This window comes from Lissotriton helveticus (assembly GCF_964261635.1).
Source record: "Lissotriton helveticus chromosome 1_1 unlocalized genomic scaffold, aLisHel1.1 SUPER_1_unloc_9, whole genome shotgun sequence".
NCBI classification, from domain to species: Eukaryota; Metazoa; Chordata; class Amphibia; order Caudata; family Salamandridae; genus Lissotriton; species Lissotriton helveticus.
In genome coordinates this window covers 3787519-3807302 of record NW_027611736.1, presented here as the reverse complement: position 1 = coordinate 3807302, position 19784 = coordinate 3787519, and the positions used below count along the sequence as shown (strand labels likewise).

Sequence of the window (19784 nt, the reverse complement as noted above, 5' to 3'; positions counted from 1 at the left end):
CGACCAATAAGAGGCAGCTCCTCCAAACGACATAATTTCAGATTTGCCCGCATTAAGTTGTAAATAGTTGGCACGCATCCAGGCAGCGATGGCTTTCATGCCTTCAGAGAACATCCATTCGATGTTAGGTGTGTTCTTATCTTGTAGTCATGAGGTTGGTGACTCCTCCTTCGGTCAACAGTGTGCATGGGCTTCGGCTCCATCGTAACATTGTTTTGCCAGTAGGGTTAGATGGAGAAGTGAGAAATAGAAAGGTGTAAATGCGTGATGTATCCAATTCAGATAATACTGGATCAGATAAAAGTATCCGGGGAGGAGGGTGGGCGTGTACAACTCTGCAACTCTACATGCCAAGAACAGATGTATACAGGTAAGTAGCATTTTCCGTTCGAGGCATATGAGCTGCAGATTGCACACTATGCATAGACTATATAGCAGTATCCTGCTTACCGGTGGCTACCTGTACCTGTTGCAGTAGTTTGAAAAAGTGTTTAATACAGCCTGGCCCACACTAGCTTGTTGTTTTGCATGCACATCTACAAAATATTGTTTTGTGAAGGTGTGTGGCGTGGCCCAAGTTGCTGCTTTGCATATGTCATCTAGGGGAATGTTCCGTAAGAATGCCATAGATGCGTGTAGAATGAGCTCTAGGGGGAATGGTTAACGTGTATTTGGCTTTAAGGTAGCATATTTATATGCATTTTACAATCCACCTTGCAATTCCTGTCTTGGCTATAGGTTTGCCTTTATGAGGTGGGGAGAAAGCTACGAAAAGCTGTTTGGTTTTCCTAAAGGGTTGTGTTCTTTCGATGTAGTAAAGTAATGCTCTTTTAACATCAAGGGTGTGTAGAGTTCTCTCTGCCACTGAGTCTGGTTGGGGGAAGAATACTGGTAGTTCAACAGACTGGTTTGGATGAAAGGCAGATACTACTTTGGGTAAAAAATTTGAGTTTGTTCTAAGAACTACTTTGTTATGATAAGATTTGAAAAAATGTTCTTGTATGGTTAATGCCTGGAGTTCGCTCACTCTTCTGAGAGAAGTGATGGCGACTAAAAAAGCTACTTTCCAAGTAAGGTACTGTAGTTCACATTTGTGTAAAGGTTCAAATGGATGACCCATTAGTCTGGATGCGAAGCTTGGGCATGTTGCTTTTTGGCGTGTGGCGAACAGCTCTATGTCTGGCTGTCCCACCATGTGAAAGAAAGGAAGAAGAATTTGAGGATGAAGTTACCATTTGTGGATCTGTTGTGTTTGGCGACTGACAAGATCCGCTATTTGATTGTGTACTCCTGATAGATGTTCTGCTAGGAGGTATATTTTCCGTGGAATGGCCCACCTCCAGTTGCTCTGTGCTAGACGGGGTAACTGGGGAGAGTGTGTCCCCCACCTGTTTTTGTATGTAATACATTGCTGTCATGTTGTCTGTACGACTTAGGACAGCTTTGCCTAGGAGTTGTGGTTGAAACGACTCCAGCGCTAGAGAGATTGGCAACAATTCCAGGAAGTTAATGTGGAATTGCTTTTGTTGAGAGTTCCATAAACCTTGAATGGTATGGTTTTGGAGATGTGCTCCCCAGCCGGTGAGCGATGCACCTGTTGTTAGCCCTACCTGTGGAACTAGCTCGAGGAACGACCGTCCTTTGGAAAGATTTTTTGTAATCCACCACTGCAGAGAGTGATGGGTGCGGTCGTCCACCAACATCAAATTTGTTAGTTGACCTTGAGCTTGGTTCCACTGGCGTGCTAGACATTCTTGTAATGGGCGCATTTGCAATCTTGCATGAGGGACGAGAAAAATGCAAGATGCCATCATACCTATTTGCTGCATGAACACTCTTGCTGATAGTGAGTGATGTTGTCTAGTCTTTGAACTAGGTTTTATATAGCATTTATCCTGATGGGATTGGGATATGCTAGGGCTGTAGAAGTATTCACTGTTGCCCCTAGATATTGTTGCATTGTAGACGGTTGGAGGTGGGATTTGTCTAGATTTACTGTGGATCCCAGACTGTGAAGCAACTGTATTGTCCGGAGTGAGCCAATCGTCTAGATAGGGGAAGACATGAATTTGTTGTCTTCTGAGATGGGCTGTAACTACCGCAAGGCATTTGGTGAAAACCCTGGGTGCTGTGGTGACTCCGAATGGGAGCACCTTGAACTGGTAGTGTTGACCATCTACCACAAATCTGAGATACTTCCTTTGAGCGAGATGTATTGGAATGTGGAAGTAGGCATCTTTTAGATCTATAGTGGAGAGAAAGTTGCCTTGCTGTAGTAGTGGAAGCACTTGTGACCATGTGGAAGTGGTCTGATTGAATGTAAACGTTGAGCGGTCTGAGGTCCAGTATTGGTCTTAGAGAGCCGTCCTTTTTTGGGATTAGGAAAAAAGGGAGTAGACTCCTGTCCCCTGATGAATTAGAAAAACTGGCTCTATTGCATCTTTTTGCAACATTGCTAAGACTTCCTGTTTGAGGAGCGTTAGGTGTTCTAATGACATTGGACACGGTCTTGGAGGAATGTTGGGGGGGAGTAGAAGTGAGTTCCAGGCAATAAGCATACTGGATAATTTGTCTTACCCACCTGTCTGTTGTGATGGAATTCCAGACAGGTAGGAACTGTGAGATGCGTCCCCCGACCGGAGTGGGCTGATCGGGGGGAAGCGCAGGGAAGTCACTCTTTATTGTTAGGGGAGATGCGGGTGTTATTACCTCTGCCTCTACCCTTATTGTTGTTACCTCTGTAACCTCCTCTATTGTATCCCCTAGAAAAGGAGCCCTGGTTGGGACTTTTATAGGATGATGTGGGTGTTCTTATGTATTAGTTTTGGAACTGGCTCTATAAAAGGAGCGACGAAGGGAGCCTCTGGCAGATGGTGACTGTAAGGCGCCCATAGACTTTGCTGTTTGTATCTTTTTTATTTTTTTTTAGAGATGCGTCAACTGCAGGTCCAAAGAGGTGCTGTTGATCAAAAGGTTGATTTAGGATCGTATTTTGCACTCTTGCTTAAATCCAGATACCCTGAGCCAGGAGTGTCTATGAAGCAGAACACTAGTATTTATTGCACGTAACGCGGTGACAGCTGCGTCAAGCGCACATTTGATTGAGGTAGTGGTTAATGTGTTTGCCTTCTTGTATAAGGTCATTGGCTTTGTCCTTATATTCTTGGGGCAGATGTTGAATGAGCTTTTCCAGCTCTTCATAGTGAGCACTATCGTATCTTGCTAGAAGGGCTTGTGTGTTTGCTATTTTCCAAGAATTAGCAGCTTGAGAAGCCATACGTTAACCTGACGCGTCTAATAACTTGGATTCTTTGTCAGGAGGTGGTGTGTCACCTGACCCTTGGGAGTTTGCTCTTTTGCGTGCATTGGCAACTACTAGTGAATCTAAGGGAAGTTGGCCCTTAATGTACATTGGGTAACTGGGAGCTGCCTTGTATTTTTGATCTACTCTGGGGTTAAGACCCCTAGCTCTAACTGGGTATTTGAACACCTCAGGAGCATGTCTAAGGAGGCCTTGTAGCATGGGTACGACATGAGTAGATTTTTGTGGTTGGGCAAAAGTCTCCAATAAAAAAATCTTCTTCTACAGGGTCTAAATGAAGCTTGACCATGTGATATGTAGGGTTGGATGTGTATTGCTGCGTTGTGAAACCGCTCTTCGGGTGCCCCTCAGTGCGCAGTCCACTCTACCCTCAACGGTAATGTTTCAGTACCCGTTTATCTGATCTCCGCGTTTGAAATAGATCGACAAACTCTCCATTTTCAATAGAAAACCTCGTGGGCAACAGTCAGGCCTTGCTGCGTAGGGCCAGCCATCTGCAAATGGAACGGACTCCATTCCATTTCTGTCCTGGACGTTTTTAGAATTCTGGTGAGTCATGTCCATAAAAAACAAAGGTTATAAATTCAATATTGTGTCAAATACTTAAAAAATGGAACTGGATGTGCTGAATCGGATGTTGTCCCAGGTCATGTGTGACACCTTCCACCACTATTGCTTATGGGACTTGTAGTTTTGTTTTTCTCATTAAAAGGATGGTCTCTAAAGTCCCAGTGTTCTAAGCGATGTTGGTCAAAATCAGAGGCCTGACGGAGGATGAAGCATGACATGGCTCTGCTTAGCAGTGAGATGACTGACAGTTTCCCTACCCTTCCATTCTTTGACCTACAGAGGCTCGTTGGCGATTCATTTTTTTTGCAAAGACAAAGAAACTTTTATTGCAGCTTGTGTCACTGAAGAGATTAAACACCTGGACGTGTTTCATTAACTACTGACAAACATGAACTATCAAGAACATGAGTTTCTGGAAAACTATCAAGCACCCAATCAGAATCAGCCGCCCTTCACACCCAGGAATTCTTGAGGCTTTGGAGAGGGTGAATTGCACGTGGTATAAGAGGAACACTACATCGACTCAAAGCTCACTTCTCAGGGATGTACTGAAATGCCAGCTTCATGGCACACTTAGCCAGCTCTTCACCTCCTTCTCCTCAAACTGTTGACCAGCTATCAGGGCAAATGAGCCTGCGGCAAAGCATCGCTGGCTTGGTTCCACACCAGACCAGGCAAGGTGGTCAACTCCATGCTCCTCCAAGTCAGCAAGCACTCTGGTCGAGCCAGTCCTAACTCCACATGAATGTTGCCCATCACAACTCTATTAATGGTACTAAGTTATGTTTCTGCCAAATGATCGAGTCAAAAATTGAAAGGTTTTACTATGAAGTGCTGAAAGGGAAGTCATGAAGTTTTTCAATATTTCGGAGTCTGCCACAGTACACAGGATCATTATTTCTCTACAGCAGCAAATCATGTATGTGCCCTGTAGAAATCACGTTTGAATGAAGCATTGCAGCCAACAATCTATGCAACATCATAGCAGAGTGCAAGATAACGTGTGTTATTATTCCAGCAGAACGAAATGCCATTCCTAATGTGTACGTCATTTTAAAGACAAACCCAGAAAAATGTATGGTCATTGTTGTTCTTCTGCCAGTTAAAAGACAATCTCCATTAATGTGCCAGGAAATAAAATACTATGAGAAATCCTACTCTATGGCAGGGTGCTGCCTGCCACTATATTGCAAGTTACTTCAACATAATCTGATTTATACATACATACTCCAGGGTGCTGCCAGCTATCGGGTCTGCACACAGCAGTCTGGAGCCACTCAGGAAGGAGGTAAGCTCTTCATTGCATCTTAAGCCTTTAGGTTACATTCACAGCCTGATAGGTGCGGAGAACTTTATCCGCGCTTTAACTGCGCCGAGCAGATAGACGTAGCACATCATAGGCTGTGTTGTGTGCTGGCATCTTATTATCGTTGGCGGGGGGATGAAGCTCTGATAGGAGCTACTACAAGAAGAGCAGAGGAACAGGACCACAGATAGCCACAGAGTGACAACTGCCCAGAAGCTGAAGGAAGAACTCTGGAACAGCAAAACTCCTCCACCCTGGAGATTCTCCAGGATAAGCAAATGATGGTAATGAAATGCAAACTGCAGCATTAAGGTCACACACTACAACATCTTTCCCTTTAAACAGAATATAACAGCCTACAATAAAAAACGTACCAAAAAGCAACAAAATAAGAAAATGCATTTCCAAATGCTGCAAAAGAGAAACAGTTAATACAAATTAATAATATTAAACTTTGTTGGTACCTTAGTAATGTGGTTACTTCTTGGCTTCACTCCATCTGCAGCAATAACGCTCTGAAAGGAGAAATTACTGCTGTGAGTCTCAGTGTCTTCAGCATTACTGGTCTCAGTCACGAAGACTGCGGTGTCGGAAGATAGATTTCACTTATTTGGCTTTATAGTTCCACCAGTCACGCCATCGCTTTTAGCAGACACTGTCAGCAGCATCATAACTTCAGGCAGATCTGCAAAGCGGATATCACCACTCGCATTGGGTGAAGACTCGTTTCTGCAACATACATCCACTCTGTTCTCAAATTTGCTTGGGGCTGTCAAAATGCTGCAATATATTCGCCACACTTTCCTGACTACCTTGTTTTAAAAAGTTATGACATTCAAGCGTAATTCTTGGTTCATCTGCAAACTGAAGTTTTTTAGCGATTCTATTGCCACACAATACTCATCCCATATTTCAATCTGTCCACATGGTGCTTCAACCCTGGTAGGTTATCAACTGCCTGTTTTGCAGATAATGTTAGATAGTTTCTGCAAGAAACTGAATTATTATTTGCGGTAGATGTGGAACAATCACAACCGTTGTCAGAGTGAACTTTCAAAGCCATTCAATTAACCTAGGATCAACCACCTGGTACCTAAGCACCGAACAGGCAGGCTTAACTTAAGGTAATATGTAAAATATGTATGCAGAAACCAAAAAACTAAAAGTCAAAATGCAAAACAATAAAAAACAAAAAAAGAAATAGAAAAATAAAGTAAAGTGTATTGAACAAAATGACACTAAAATGACAAAATCCAATAAGGGAATGAGATATGAACTGTAACGCTGTAAGAATCACAAGGTGCCAATGGATGAGGGGCCCGGGCATGGATTAGTCTCTCTGGAGCTGACTGCCAAGTCAGAGGAAACCGGAGGCCACGGCCTGCAAGCACATAATGCAGGAATTAGCCGCAGTGGTACTAGAAGACATCTAGTGCTCCAGGCTCAGATAGGGCTGCTGGCCTACAGGGGGATTCACAGCAGGTTCGGGCGCAAAGTGCTTAGAGTATTGAGAACAAGCATCAGATGCCCAGCAGGGCAATAGCAGACGGTCGAAGACAGCATGGCCCGTACAAGACTGAAAGGGAGTGACACCTAGGGCCCTCACCATCAAGCAACAGCGTAGTGGAGCTCAGCGGGAGGACAACCCGGTGACAGCCACCCACTGGGGCTGGGACCCCCACGACAATGTATGCGGGTCTGGTGATGTGGTAAGAGATATAGCAGCCATGTCCTCGGCGAGAAGCAAGAAGGATCAGAATATAAAAAAGATGCTGACCAAGCTCCCGATGACCGGGAGCGGAGAAGGGAGGCTCTCCCCAATGACACAAATCAGCCAAGATGTGGACACCTCTGAAGCTCCAGTTACCCACCCCTTTTTAGAGTCTCTATTCGGTGCATTACAAGGCGACTTGCAGACGCTGTAAAGGGAAATAGCGGGGGAGATGAAGGAGATAACCGATGGAGGCCACACGTTCCCAAATGGCATCAATGTACCGCCTTTTGATAAGGCGGGACGTCGATGCCGCTGGGGACCGTATTGCCTCTGCGTCTTCGAAATCAAGGATTACCGTATTCTTTGGGTCACCCTTTCTGGCTTATTTTCATATGGCAGGGCATACTCCTCCAGCTCAGATCCATGCAGGACACTTACCCGGTGCTGGGCATTGAGAATCCAATCCAGGAGGAGACAGAGGGCCCACAGACCAAAACTCCTCGAGAAAGATGGCATAAGGTCTACGGGAGGCGTAGCACAGAGTGAGCAACGAGACCGGACCCCAAGACCATGGCACGAGAAATTCTGGCAGTGCTGGAGACATTGTCGAAAGAGACATTCCACTATGATGACACCGTGAACGACTGAGGGACAGATAAGTGACATTTGCAAGGCTGGGTGGGCGGCGAAGAAATCTGCTGGGAGCGTAGAGACACGGGGAGTGCAGCGACACGGGGAACAAGCCACACACGTTCCCAACTATTCCGACTTCCAAGGACGCGCACGCACAAAAGGCGGGCCCTGGACAATTTGAGGTTAATGGGTTTCTAAGTTGGAGTTAGGGAGGGGAGGGTGGAGAACTGGTATGCAGGTTAAAGACGTTGAAGAGAGGATCAAAGGGCAATGGAGGCCGGGCAGACGTTGGGGGCTCAGGGGGAAAAGGGATCACAGGGACCCAAATACAGGCTAAAGCTGGTGCACTCACTATGGCACGCTATTTCCCAGCCCACACTGAAAATTCTCACTCTCAATGTGAGAGGTCTCAACAATCCCAATAAAAGGAGGTCCATCCTTTCCTACCTGGATAAAATGGAGGCAGATGTGGACCTCCTCCAGGAGACACAGCTCCTCTCCAAAGATTGGCATAGAATGAGGTCACAACTCTTTCCCCAGCAGTTCTTTTCATCTACCCTGGATAAGAAGGCGGGTGGCTATTTTAGTAGCCAAGCGTTTTAAGGGGAGAATGGGGGAAAAGGTGGCCGAAATCAAAGGGGTTGATGGGAGAAGGGCCATCATTAGTGTAGGTGTTGGTATGAGTATTTTAGATGCCAAAATTGGGTCGCAAACCGCCAGAGTTACTGCTCCCGCAATCACCCTTCACCCGATATATACGATCAATCCAGGGGCTGCCTCAATTGCCTATAGATAGAAACGGGTCCGCTCCCTCACCCCCCTATACCAATAACCATTTCAAATACCAACCCCACCAGGGATGGTGCTAATAGGTTAAACAGGCCCAGGGGCTCGAATCAGAACAGGTTGTCTAGTACCTCGTGTATTAATGACAGAATATGGTGCTGGAGATATATCACCATCCACAGATAACCGCAGACTGGTATGGCGATGCATTAATAACGCAGACCGATTCAGTTCTATGGTTAGGGGAAACATGAATCTTATTAAAATCTGCTTAGAGGCCCTGTTCCACACCCAGTGGCTATCAGCGCCTTTACCGAACTCAGTGGAGCAATTAAATCCTTGCTGTCTAAACCCATTTGTACAGTAGTCCGCGAACCTAGATGGCTATCCAATTTATCTGAACAAGAGTCTCAGATAAGATGTTTACGTATTTGTAAAGTGCATAGCTGCCCTTAGGCTTCCCAGCGCTAAGAGAAACATAACTACAGTAGACTGAGTCAAGTTGCCTCAGATCGGGAGTTTTTAGGGAAAGAGCAATGTTTTGAGTCTTTTCCTGAATGCTAATTTGTTGGTTATCATGCGCCTGTCCCTGGGTAGTGTGTTCTACATTTTAGGAACCAAGTGCTTGAAGGACCTTCCTCCCCATCTTGCTCTTTTTATTCTGCCCTGTTGCATAAGAAGATCCTCTGATGACCTTAGGGTCCTACTCGTGTTTCTCCTACCCAGACTTAACAACCCCACTGGCATCAGTGCGGCCCTCGGTCACATCATAGACCAAACTTTGCGGCCCCGGGAAAATGTGAGTAGCCGTGATCTAGATCAACAAAAGGTGGGAGTAGTTAGACACGAGGACGAAACAGAAGCATGCATCTCTAAAAGGCACAAACAGGAACCAATGAAAACAAGCATTGGCATAGCCAATAGGTCTCGCCTTTGGGACCTTATAAGTGTTTAGCCATGCAACAGTTGATGTTGTTGCACCAAGGATATTATTGTGCTGGATAACTAAACACTTATAAGGTCCCAGAGGCGAGACCTACTGGCGATGCCAATGATTGTTTACCTGATGGGCATTGGCTGACCGCTGCCTGGTCACTGAGGCCCTAGTGAGGTTGAGTCATATTTGGGGGAGTTTTAGCCTCATCAGATGATGCTGTGCAGGCCCAGGCCCAGGTGCAATGAGGCGCAGTCGGTGCTGCCTGGTCACTGAGGCCCTAGTGAGGTTGAGTCATATTAGGGGGAGTTTTAGCCTCATCAGATGATGCTGTGCAGGCCCAGGTGCAATGAGGCGCAGTCGGTGCTGCCTGGTTACTGAGGCCCTAGTGAGGTTGAGACATATTTGGGGGTGTTTTAGCCTCATCAGATGATGCTGTGCAGGCCCAGGTGCAATGAGGCGCAGTCGGTGCCGCCTGGGAGTGTGTTGCCAATGCTTGTTTACCTGATGGGCATTGGTTGACCGCTGCCTGGTCACTGAGGCCCTAGTGAGGTTGGGTCATATTTGGGGGAGTTTTAGCCTCATCAGTGATGCTGTGCAGGCCCAGGTGCAATGAGGCGCAGTCGGTGCCGCCTGGGAGTGTGTTGCCAATGCTTGTTTACCTGATGGGCATTGGTTGACCGCTGCCTGGTCACTGAGGCCCTAGTGAGGTTGGGTCATATTTGGGGGAGTTTTAGCCTCATCAGATGATGCTGTGCAGGCCCAGGTACAATGAGGCGCAGTCGGTGCTGCCTGGGAGTGCGTTGCCAATGCTTGTTTACCTGAGGCGCAGTCGGTGCTGGCTGGGAGTGCGTTCTTTCACTTTCGATTGGCGGGGCGGCCCCCCTTCACTCTGGTGAAAGCCACACATGGGATTCAAGTCGATCTTCGCATCACAGACTTTTCAGGTGAAAAAATGTCCCCGTTTGCTGAGGCCTTGAAAAGAGTGATCCAACTCCAGCAGTGAGGGCCAATGAGCATTGTTGAGACAAAATAATCATCGATCGATGCAGACAATAACAACAACAACAGATGACTCCCGGAGAGCAGGCTGGAGTCCCTCCCAGCAGCAGACAATCTTTGTATCTCATGGCCTCACCTGGGGTTCAATGTGGGTCTTGTGCTCCCTGCTGTGGGTCTGGCCTCACCTGGGGTGGTTTGGGTGCTGTGCTCCCTGCTGTGGGTCTGGCCTCACCTGGGGTGGTTTGGGTGCTGTGCTCCCTGCTGAGCCAGAGGCCAGGACTGCACCATGAGCGCGGGGTTAAAAGGGGTCTGTTCATGGACAACTGCGCATGCGCTGGGGATAGACACGGCTTCCCACAGTGCAGAGTAAGGAGACATTGGATTAACTGCGCATGCGCTGAGGACAGATACTGCCTCCCGCCGGGGAACGCGGATTAAAGAGGGCCTGATGGATGAACAACTGCGCATGCGCGGAGGACAGATAGAATCTAAGAAAGATTTCTTTCTTTCGTTCACAGCACAGTAAAGGGCGACAGCTCAGCACCAGCACAGGTCCGCGCGGGGACACAATGAATGAGAGACAACAACAGCACCCGCGGAGGTGTATTTAAGTGCAAAGCTCCTCGGTTCGGCTCGTTTATGGGGAGGGGGCAATGTCTTTCCTCTGCGCAGCCGCAGTGAGACGGAGCGTCATCTGTTCAGGGCAGTTCAGTCTGTACCCCGTGCAAGGTCCTAAATCGGCGATAGGAAGTAGTGTCTTCGCCCTGCACATGCGCAACTGTGACGTGCACAGAACACGAGCATTTGACAGATTCCCCATTCCAAGATGTCGCCCCTTCCACGACCGTAGTCCTTCGTTTATTGCTCTGTCGGGATACCGGAAGTCACCCAAAACGACGGCCGGTTCCTCTGCTGATGCCGCACAGATCTGGATCCCGCGCACCGCGCTCGGGCTGCGGGTTTGGATAAAGCGGCTCCTGTGCTGATGTTTGGATCCTCTGCTGGACTCTGCGACGGTTGAAAGGTGAGACTGAGATCCTAGGCTTCATGTCCTTTGATAGCTTCCGGGTCATCACACTCCAAGGACCCGGAGGGAGCACGAGGGAGACTTGAGGATGAATGTTTGGATGAATGTTTGGATGAATGTTTATACCAGAATGAACGGCTCCCTGTGGGTCTCGAGGGGAGATCCAGGCTGACCATAGACCCGAGGACCCTTCCTTATACACAGCAGGCGCAGCTCACTGTCAGCGTTTGCATCAAGAGTGAGGCCTTGAGAGACTTCAACCGTGTGTGGCCGGGCTCGGGTAAACTCGGCTTTACATTGAACCCTGGTTCACCTCTCACTTTATGGGGCTGTTTCTGTGCCTCGTACTGAAGCAACCGAGGTAAGGAGTTCCCAATAGAGCCGGGTCTCGGCTGAGAGTGGATCCCCGGATAACAGAGCGTTTGAAGCAGTGCTTTGATAGCTAACTTGGGGATTAAGAGCACTATCAGACATGTGGTTTATTCTGACGCTTAGCACACTAGAACATGACCAGAGCATTTGATTTACAGATATTGCATGATTCTTGGAAGAAAACAAGAACACATGAATCAGAGGACCCATCCTTTGGACTCATCGTTGATACTTAACGGAACCCTGTGTGGGTCGGGATTAACACCACATTGAAAGGAGGTTTCTTTGAAATATCCATCCCTCTGGGACTTCACAGAGATGGATTTTCAGACCTTTAAAAATACCCCTTCTTTATTTACAGAAAGTTATACTGGGACGGTAGAGGTGTTTATTTCTCACCTTCATGCTTGATACACTTGGGGCTCTAAGGTTTGGGACTTATGACCCCCAGACTAGAGCACACGACATGAGAGCCATCACTCGGACCAAATCACAGACACGAGTTTTCACACTTGAAATTTCCAAGGATTTTGTGCAGCAGGGCTATGAGGAGGTCATTTTGCCATTGGAGTTTTATCTAGATTCGCTCTCTCCGTCGTATACTGTATCTTAGAATGCTTATTTTACATGTATCTTCTCAACAAGGTTAGGTTACTATTGTTTGTATACCTAACATAGACAACCCCCTTAGTTTATATGCGCTGTGGCCGTATTTAATTTTACAAAAAATAATACCAATGCCTGAGAAGGATGTGACTTCTATTTAGACCATGGTTCTGTACCTTTATTTTTTACACAGCCTTGAGAAAGTCGCGGAATCACACCCTGTAGCGACGAAACAAATGTTGGTTGTGGCCGAGAACACCAGAAAAAAACACGAACAAGACAAAAGAAAGAAAGAATTGTGTATAATCTGTGACTCATTTACTGTACTTTGTTTTAACTTAGAGGGAAACCACATATTACTTAAATACGTGTGCTGGGGAGTTGATTTTCTCAGGGGTGCAGAGGAGGTGAGGCCTGTCCATGGGGTGCAGAGGAGGTGAGGCTTGTCCAGGGGTTGCAGAGGAGGTGAGGCTTGTCCAGGGGGTGTACAGAGGATTTGAGGCTTGTCCAAAGGGTGCAAAGGAGGTGAAGCATGTCCTTTTCAGGGGTGGAGTGGTTGCGAAGGAGGCGAGGCCTGTCTAGGGGTGCAGAGGAGGTAAGTCCTGTCCATGGGGAGGAGAGCAGGTGAGACCTGTCCAGGGGGAGAAGAGGAGGTTAGGCGGGTAATGAGGGGTGCAGAGGAGATGCCTGTTCAGGGGGAGCAGAGGAGGCGAGACCTATCCAGGGGGTGCAGAGGAGGTGAGGCATGTCTTGTCCATGGGGGTACAGAGCAGGTGAGGCCTGTCCAGGGTTCAGAGGAGGTGAGGCATGTCCAGACCAGGGGGTTAACAGCAGGTGATGCCTGTCCGGGGGTACAGAGGAGGTGAGGCATGTTCTGTCCAGGGGGTTAAGAGCAGGTGAGGCCTGTCCAGTGGTGCAGAGGAGGTGGTGCCTGTCCTGGGCTGGGGGTGCAGCATATCTGGGAGTGGTGCAGAGGAGGTGAAGCCTCTCCAGGGGATGCAGAGTGGTTGAGGCCTGTCCAGAGGGATGAAGAGGAGGCGAGGCCTGTCCAGGGGTACAGAGGAGGGGCGACCTGTCCTGAGGGGTGCAGAGGAGAATGCTTTCCAGGGGGAGCAGAGGAGACGAGGCCTGTCCAGTGGTGCATAGGATGTCATACTTGCACAGGGGGTGCAGTGCTGGTGAGGAATGTCCAGGGTTCAGAGGAGGTGAGGTATATCCTGTCTAGGGGGGTAAGAGTAGGTGAGGCCTGTCCAGGGATGAAGAGGAGGAGGTTCCTGGTCTGGGATTGCAGAGGAGGTGAGGCCTGTGCAGGGGGTGCAGAGGATGTGCGGCCTGCCCCAGGGTGCAGAGGAGTTGAGGCCCATCTTTAGGGGTGCAGAGGAAGCAAGGCCTGTCCTGGGGTGCAGAGGAGGTCAGGCGTGCACAGGGGTTGCAGAGGAGGTGGTGTCTGTCCTGGGCTGGGTGTGCATAGGAGGTGAGGCTGATCCGGGAGGGGTGCAGAGGAGGGGAAGCCTGTCCAGGGGGATACAGAGTGGTTGAGGGCTATCCAGGGAGATGCAGAGAAGTGGAGACCTGTCCCCTGCTGGGATTAAACTTGCTCGGTAGGGATAGGAGTTGAGGCCTATCGTGTCCTCTGTGTATGAGGAGTGTGGACCGCCTCCGCCGCTTCTCTCACCGCCCAGAGATGCTCCTTTCCATGCAATGTATTTTATTGTAAGGGCTAGTAATCCGAGTTTTTGAAAAGTATCCAGAGTTACCATTGAGCCCCAGATGGCTCATGACAAAGGCATGTTAAATCAATGAGAACTAGTCTGTCAAGACGTGATATGAGACTCAAAACTATGTTGTTAGTGATAAAAAGAAAAGGGTTCTTTCTTTTTATGAAGCCCCCATCCACCAACCTAGTTGGTGGCATGCTTCATCATCGGGCCTACCCGGTGACACCAAGTGTGTCCCTGCTGTGCTACAAGGCCTGTATTACAGCAGAGCAGGTATATTTACTGAGTGTGCAGTGATAGTGATGTGAAAGTGAAGTTTAAAAACTGTCCAGTGTTCCCATTATCCAAAGGGATTATCTTTAATGTTTGGGCCTCTGGCAGTAGTAAAAGCAAGGCAATGGATGTAGGTGGAGTAGTAAGCGAACCCAGCCGGGGGAAAGGGGAATGGGACAGAGAAGAGACTATCTGACCTTCTGGCTCTTCTACTCTACTTCTTCCTTTCTGCCGTACTCCGTTTATGCCTTTCTTATTCCCTCTCTATCTTTAAGCATGAGTGGAAATTGCTGTAACAGAAAAGCACACCATTACTAATTTCCTTCTCCACTTTCTTACTCTCTATTTCCTTACCCAAAGTGCCTATGGCTTTGGCTCCTCTTCTATTCTACAATATAAGTATTCTATTCTTTGGTAAACTGCATTATAAACAAATTTTTAGCACCCTTTAACTCGTGTGAGTTCATTTATTCTTTTTCACTCATTTGTTCGTTCACTCTCTGCCTTACTTTCTTATCTTCTGAATTCTTCTTACTTCTCCCTTAGGAACCTTCAGGAGCTTCCGCCGTCAACCAAGCGACGAAGAAATCAGGAACTGAAGTATTCAATGAGTAAGTATTAATTCTTCTCTTTATATATTTTTTTCCTGTTTACTTTAAATTAGTATTTCTAACTAGACTACAGAAAGAACGTGACTAATCTCTGAAAATCCGTTGGTGAAGTGCGTGGTTCTAAAATCAACCGGCGCTCTTCACAGCTTGTCTAGACCTCGCACCCGTGTCCAGGAGCGCAGGACTAGACCGACAACTTCTACCGCGGTCCTCCCTGTTGGTAGTACAGGGGAGAATACCCAGTTCCGCAGTATAATCACTTGCGACCATTTGCGAGTGGGTAATCTTTGCAATGCCCATTTAATGGCAGAGACTGCGGGACAAAGAAGAGCTTTGATTTCTTTTTCCTACACCTTGACAGTACCCCTTCGCAAGGTTAAGCCTCCGGGCTGAGGTTTGTGAGGATTTTGCAAGTGAAAAATGTTGGTTAATCGGGGAGCATGAACATCTGATTGTTCCACCCACGACCTATCCTCTGGGCCAAAACCCTTCCAGTCTACAAGATAGAAGATTTTCCCTCGAATGGACTTTGAAACTAAGATTCTTTTAACTTAAAATACTTCTAGTCCTTTCACTAAAATAGGTTCTCTATTCCTCAATTCTTTCAAATGGGGTGAAACCTTTTTAAGAGGAGAAACATGAAACACTGGGTGTATTTTTAGCTGTGGTGGTAGTTTTAGTTTGAAAGTCACTGGATTCACTACTTGCTCCACAGGAAATGGACCTATAAATCGGGGTTGAAACTTTCTATTTCCTTTAAGCTTTAGGTTTCTTGTGCTTAACCATGCCCTGTCCCCTGTACTCAAATCTGGTTCAGGTCTTCTTTTTCATCTGCACTTTGCTTGTAGCGTTCCTTAGCTTTCATAAAGTTCTTGGTGGCAGACTTGTGTACCTTGCTAAGATGCAAAGTTTTGTGCTGCAGGCACCAACACTTCTTGAGAGGAAACCTCAGAATTCGGATGCCTTCCATAATTCAAGTAGAAAGGGGGAAAACCAGTAGAGGCATTCTTAGCATTATTATGTGCAAACTCTGCAGTCCAAAGAAGATCAAGCCACTCTCCCTCTTGATCCAAAAGAAACAGTCTGAGATACTTTTCTAACTCTTGATTGGCCCTTTCAGTTTGACCATCTGTTTGTGGATGAAAACTCGTTGGGTAACGTGTCTCAATTCCCAAACCCCTTGTACAAACCTTCCAACAATGGGATAGAAATTGAGATCCACGATCTGTGATCAAAACCTTTGGAATAATACCATGTATCTTACAACACGTTAATTGAATTGTGTGGCTATTTGTTTTGCAGATGACTTCCCTTTCAGGGCAACAAAATGCGCCATTTTTGAGAACGAGTCTTCCATGAGTAATACTGAACTGAATCCCTGACTAGAAGGCAATTTAACAATCAAATCCATAGTCACAGTGTGCCAGGAAAATGGAGGGGTAGGCAAAGGTCTCAATAGACCCCGAGAAGCCAGCTTATTTGTCTTCCCTATTGGACAAATCTCACAGCCTTCCACATAAACTCGAACATCTTTGGACAACCCTGGCCACCAAAACTGTCTCCTTAACAACTCCTCCGTTCAGTGGATTCCAGGGTGACCAGCCAATGGACTGTCATGACAGTCGATCAACGCTTGTTGTTGAAGTTCTTTGATTGGTAAGTACAAGGCCTTGGAATGAAACGGTAATCCATCGACAATTTCTTGAGTTGACTCCTTCTCTGCCAAGCCGCGTATTCCTTCAGAAGGTAAGGCTTCTTTGACCTTGTCTACAAGAGTTTTCTCACTAGTGGCTCCAACGATCTTAGTTTCAGGAATTATCTTTTGATCACTAATGGGACTCTTTCTTCCATCCGTGTCAATGCGAGACTTGGCATCTACCTTTCCATTATTTCTTCCTGGCCGATAAGTTATTACAAAGTCATAATTGGCGAAATACAGGGACCACCTAAGTTGGCATGGTGTGAGCGTTCTGGCAGACTTCAGAAACTGAAGATTCCGGTGATCGGTGATTACCGTCACCACATGTTTTGCTCTGACTAGGTAATGTCGCCATTCTTGGAACGCATCTTTGATAGCGAGGAGTTTTTTATCTGAAATAGTATACGTTATTTCCACTGGTTTCAATTTTCTAGAGTAATATGCCACCGGATGCAACTGTTCGGTCTCTTTGTGTCTCTCTGAAAGTACCTCTCCGATGGCCTGTTTAGAAGCATCAGTCTCCAGGTAAAACAGTTGAATAGGATGCGCATGCAGCAGAATTGGTGCAGTGGTAAAACTCTTCTTCAAGAACTGGAAAGCATCTTCTGCCTCAGCAGACGATTAAAAAGGTACTCCTTTCCGTAGCAATTTAGTAATTGGTGGTACCTTCAGGGAAAAATCTTGAATGAATCTCCGATAGAAATTTGCAAACCCGATGAAGCTCTGTATCTTTCACAGAGGTTGGAGGAGGCCAATTTAAGACTGCCTCAATGTTTTTAATATCCATGGTAAGACCTTCTGGAGCAATTACAAATCCCAAGAAATCCACAGGTTTCACCCCAAAAGCGCATTTTTCAAGTTTTATGTAAAGCTTGCTTTCCTTCAGGCAATGCAAAACTCTTTTGACCCGTTGGTGATCTTCTTCTGATGAGGAATAAATCGAAATGTTGATGTAAACAATCTTGCATTGATCAATGAACTCCTTCAGGACATCATTAATGAAGTACTGGAAGGCTGCAGGAGCGTTGCTCAAACTGTAGGGCATCACTTGGTACTCATATAATCCATACTTTGTTCTGAATGCTGTTTTTCATTCCTCTCCACTTCTCACTCAAATTAAATGGCACTCCCCATGTAAATCTAACTTTCTGAAGATTTTTTCATCTTTTAGTTCATCTAGAACATGGGTACTCACAAACTTTCTCTCGGGGGCCAAATTTACAGTGTGGTTTGTGGCCAAGGGCCACACCGGTGGAGGCGGAGTCAGTGGGGGAGGGGGAAGGGGCTAGAACGAAAAAAACTGTGACCATGAAGTTGAACACAGGCCCCTGCAGCTGACGCGTTCATCCACTGAGCCAACAGACCAGTATACACACACATCTCTCTTTCTCTCTCCCTATCTCTCCCTCCCTCTCTCTGTCTCCCTCCTTCTATCTCTCTCGCTCCCTCCTTCCCCCTCTCTCTGTCTCCCTCTGTCTCTCTCCCTCCGTCTATCTCTGTCTTACCTCTCTTTTTTCTCTCTCTCCCTCCCTCTATTTCCTTCCCTCTCTCCGTCTCCCTCCATCTGTCTCCCTCTATCTGTGTCCCACTGTCTATCTCCATCTGTCTCCCTCCCTCTGTCTGCCCTCTGTCTGTCTCCATCCCTCACTCTGTCTCCCTCCCTCTGTTTCCCTCCCTCTCTCTGTCTGTCTCCGTCTGTCTGTCTGTGTCTGTCTCCCTCTGTCTGTCTCCCTCTCTCCCTCTGTCTCCCTCCCTCTGTCTATCTCATCCCTTCCTATGTCTGTCTCCCTCTCTCCCTCTGTCTCTCTATGTCTCTGCCTCTATCTGTCTCTGCCTCTATCTGTCTCTGTCTGTCCCTGTCTCTGACCCTATCTAGCTCCGTCTGTCCCAGTCTCTATCTGTCTCTGCCTCTGTCTCTATATGTCTTTATCTGTCTCTATCTGTCTCACCTCACCCGGCTCTCACTCCCTGCTCTGTCCTCCACCTCCCTCACCGGGCTCTCACTCCCTGCTGCCCTCCACCTCCCTCACCCGGTCTCTCACTCCCTGCTCTGCCCTCCACCTCCCTCACCCGGGCTCTCACTCCCTGCTCTGCCCTCCACCTCCCTCACCCGGACTCTCACTCCTTGCTCTGCCCTCCACCTCCCTCACCCGGGCTCTCACTCCCTGCTCTGCCCTCCCACCTCACAGGGCTCTCACTCCCTGCTCTGCCCTCCACCTCCCTCACCCGGGCTCTCACTCCCTGCTCTGCCCTCCACCTCCCTCACCCGGACTCTCACTCCCTGCTCTGCCCTCCACCTCCCTCACCCGGGCTCTCACTCCCTGCTCTGCCCTCCCACCTCACCGGCTCTCAGTTCTTGCTGTCCTCCCCCCTCCCACCCCCTCTCCCCTGTGTGTCAGCCTGGCTGACACAGCCTCCCGGGCACCCCAGTACTTCACAGGTCTTTAAACGACCATTTGTCTGTTAATGAGGCTTTGTTCACCTCTTAGTGCCCCTGCAGCTCCACTCTTGACTGTGGCTGGAATCGCCCGGGGCCCCCACAGAGCAGGCTCTCTGATTACGCACTGCTGCTCCCCGAGATGTTTGCTGAAGTTAAAAAAAACAAACACACAGGTGCGATGTGTCTCAAGCTCCGCGGGCCGCCACTGAAGGCTTGCCGGGCCGTACTTTGAGTACCCCTGATCTAGAATAACTGAAATCAGGGGAAGAGGCTAACGATTCTTTATTGTAATCTTGTTCAAGGCACGATAATCTATACACAGTCTCAGATCTCCGTCACATTTTGGAATGAAAAATAACGGTGAAGAAACGGGGGACTGTAATGGTCGTATGAACCCGTTTTCTAAGTATTTCTTAGGATGACGGTTTTCAGCTTCAGTAAGCGCATACATTCGGCTACAAGGAAGGTTAGATCCAGGTTCCAAATCAAATTTTGCAGTCATACCAGTGATGTGGGGGCAACTTCTTTGATTCCAAACCACTGAAAACTTCAGCAAACTATTGCTATTCTACCGGAAGACTCAGTTTGCACCTCAAACACCATCATCTTTTGCTTGCATAATAAAGCTGCTAGATTTCCATCTTGCTCGTTCTGCTTTTTTCCGAAGCAATTCTCCAACCAATAACTTGGTTGTGTTCAGTTAACCAAGGCAAACCCAGGATGATTCCAAACTGAGGAGCATCGATCAAGTTAAATTGAATCTCTTCCTTC

General features: G+C 47.5%; 1 protein-coding gene across 1 annotated transcript in view; it reads right to left on the bottom strand.

The window, feature by feature from the left end:
• The window catches only part of LOC144806595 (uncharacterized), a 91434-nt gene extending 80868 nt beyond the window's left edge, over nucleotides 1-10566 (bottom strand). Inside the window, exons 1-2 of the mRNA XM_078672929.1 lie at nucleotides 10500-10566; nucleotides 5599-5713 (exon numbers count right to left, since the gene is read on the bottom strand). The gene's annotated coding sequence lies outside the window, so the exon portion shown is untranslated. The remainder of the gene's footprint in view (nucleotides 1-5598; nucleotides 5714-10499) is intronic.
• Between the last annotated feature and the right edge of the window lie 9218 nt (nucleotides 10567-19784).